Genomic DNA, 3,144 nt, shown 5'->3' on the forward strand with positions numbered 1-3,144 from the left:
AAGATTTGGGTTCACCCTATCCACATGTGCCTCCTGTAATTTTTCCTCAATCATTGTCAGTTCCTTTTCTGCTTCAGCTGTCAGTTCTCTTGGACTATTCAAATCTTTATCACCATCTAAGGTTTTGTTTAAATGAACTATTAGATCAGGTGTTATCCCAACAGCTGGTCGTAGACTGGAAATGTCTCCTAACAATCTTTGGAAGTCATTAAGAGTCTTTAACCGGTCTCTCCTAATTTGTGCCTTTTGCGTTTTAATTTTCTCTAACCCTATTCTGTAACCTAGGTAATTAATAGAATTTCCTCTTTGAATCTTTTCAGGGGCAATTTGTAATCCCCACCTAGGCAAGACTTTCTTTACTTCTTCAAACATCCTTTCTAAAGTATCTTTATTTGAATCAGATAATAAGATGTCATCCATGTAATGATAAATGATGGACTTGGGGAATTGTTTACGAATTATTTCCAATGGCTTACTTACAAAATATTGGCACAGTGTAGGACTATTGAGCATACCCTGTGGGAGGACAGTCCACTGATATCTCCTATTAGGCTGAGAATTATTATAAGTAGGCACTGTGAAGGCAAATTTTTCTCTATCCTTTTCTTGTAACGGTATAGTGAAAAAACAATCTTTCAAATCAATAACTATAAGAGGCCATGCTTTTGGTAACAGAGAAGGCAAAGGAATTCCAGATTGTAGTGGGCCCATAGGTTGAATTACTTTGTTGACAGCTCTTAGATCTGTCACCATTCTCCATTTACCAGATTTCTTTTTTACAACAAACACAGGAGAATTCCAAGGGCTGGTTGATTCTTCAATATGGTGAGCATCTAGTTGCTCTTGCACCAGCTGTTCCAATGCCTGTAGTTTATCTTCAGCTAGAGGCCATTGTTTGGTCCATATCGGCTTCTCAGTTAGCCATTTTAAAGGTAGGGCCGTTGGTACCTCTAAAGGTTTGGTATTTGCTGTATGTTCTTGTACAGCCTGAATGGCTGGTGACCTTTTTCCATAATACCTCATCATATCCTTCCCAGAATTATGAGTTCCTGGAAATACAGGAATGTTAATCTGGGTATTCCATTGCTGTAGCAGGTCACGGCCCCATAAATTTATGGCAATATTGGCTATATATGGCCTTAGTCTTCCTATTTGCCCTTCGGGCCCTATGCATTCAACCCATCTTGTGCTTTGTTTTACACGAGATAGGGTTCCAATTCCTAGGAACTGAACATCTACCTCTTGAAGAGGCCAATTCGGATGCCAAGATTCTGGGGTAATGATACTTACATCCGCACCTGTGTCTAATAAGCCTTCAATAAAAGTGCCATTTATACAGACTCTTAGCTTTGGTCTTTGATCATTAATAGAAGTCTGCCAAAATATACGTTTACTCTGTCCTATTGGGTTTTTTGACTCATCCTCCACACGTAATTCTTCATTTAGACCAGTATTACTTTTTACAGCAGAAATTGGAGCTTTTAATTTTCTTGGTGAGGCACGTTCTCCACTGTGACTGGGAATAACTGGGCCACTGTTGGCTTGGGGGCCTGCGAGAGGCCCCCCAAGGAGTTTCCCGATGATATCGGATTGCCCCGTCTGTCTGTTGTTGACCTACATTCGTTGGACCAATGCCTGCCTTTACCGCATCTCCTACATATACCTGAAGGCCGAGGTCTCCTATTTTTGTCATTCCCAGAAGAGATATTATTCCTAGAAATTCTTTGCCTGCAATTCCTTTGCAAATGTCCTAATTTACCACAATTAAAACACCTGGCAGTTTGATGTCTCCTCATTGCTTTGGAAATCGCTTCTCCTACCCAAGATTCATCATTATAGCTAAACGTCTCAACATTCATCGTATGCTGAATCCATTCATCCATAGGTGCTGATCTAGACTTTAAAGGCCCAATTATCTTTTTGCATTCTATGTTTGCATTCTCAAAAGCTAGAGATTCAAGAAGTATTCGTCTAGCTTCTGGGTCTGTTACCCCTATGTCCAGAGCCTTAATTAATCTTTGCAAAAAGTCAATAAAGGGTTCTCTCTGTCCCTGCCTAATTCTGGTATATGATTCAACCCTTTTTGCTGGATCTTGTATCCTATTCCAAGCATTTAAAGCTGCTTGGTGACATAGACACAGTACTTCATCGTCATAAAGAGCTTGGACCTGTGGATCAGCATATTCTCCTGCACCAAGAATTTGATCTTGGGAAACCTCAATACCTTTTGCTCTTCCTTGCTGTTCCATATGTTTGGATTCTTCTCTGAAATAAATTCCGAACATCAAGGAAGGTCCATTATCTAAAACTGCAGACACTAACTGATGGAAATCATGGGGAGTAGCTCTAGCATTAGAAGCCCAAGTCCTTATCATTTCCTTTACATATGCATTGTGCAAGCCAAAATTAACAACAGCTTGCTTAATTTCTTTCAGATCATTCATTGCTATTGGCGTCCATCTAGCTTCTCTGACTCCCTTTGAGCCTTTAGAAGTTGATGCTTTTTCAGAATTAAGTATAGGGTATGTCGCTAGAACCCTGGGTAAGCCAGTTCTAATAGCTGGTGGAGGCCTTGTATCCTGTCCTTGTGCCTCCTTACTCTGTTCACCAGCTGCAATAATTTCTCCAATCTTTTCAAATCTTTTTATCATTGTCTCTCTTAAATCCTGAATCTCCTGACCTGTATATATTTCCAGTGATTTCACTGAGGTATCAATTTTTTGGTCCCCATTCTGCACCTGTGATTCCAAAGCTTTAATTTTTTCCTTCAAAGATAACATGTCCTCCTTAAACTTTTCTTGTATATCATGTAGATTCCCATCTTGGAGGTACATTCTGTCTGTTACCTTATCAAAACTTTGTGATAAAGTCTGAACGTCAAATTCAACAGCCTGAACCCTTTCAGGTAACTTTCTAATACCCTTGGATATGGAATCAATTTTGTCTGTCATAGTATCCACTTGTTCAGATAACCTCTGATTTTCAATAATTTTAATCCTGTCAATTAGTTGTTCATTATTAGTTCGTAAAGATTCTATCATTCTTAGGAGTGCCATATTCTTCCTTAATGATAGAATATGGAAAAGAAAACTGAAGGCTAGTAACAAGCAAATTAAGGTATCCCCATAATCATATAAACCTTGT

Source organism: Microtus oregoni, unplaced genomic scaffold (genome assembly GCF_018167655.1).
Source record: "Microtus oregoni isolate MIOR12 unplaced genomic scaffold, Mior012 000056F_ref0000123, whole genome shotgun sequence".
Classification (NCBI taxonomy): Eukaryota; Metazoa; Chordata; class Mammalia; order Rodentia; family Cricetidae; genus Microtus; species Microtus oregoni.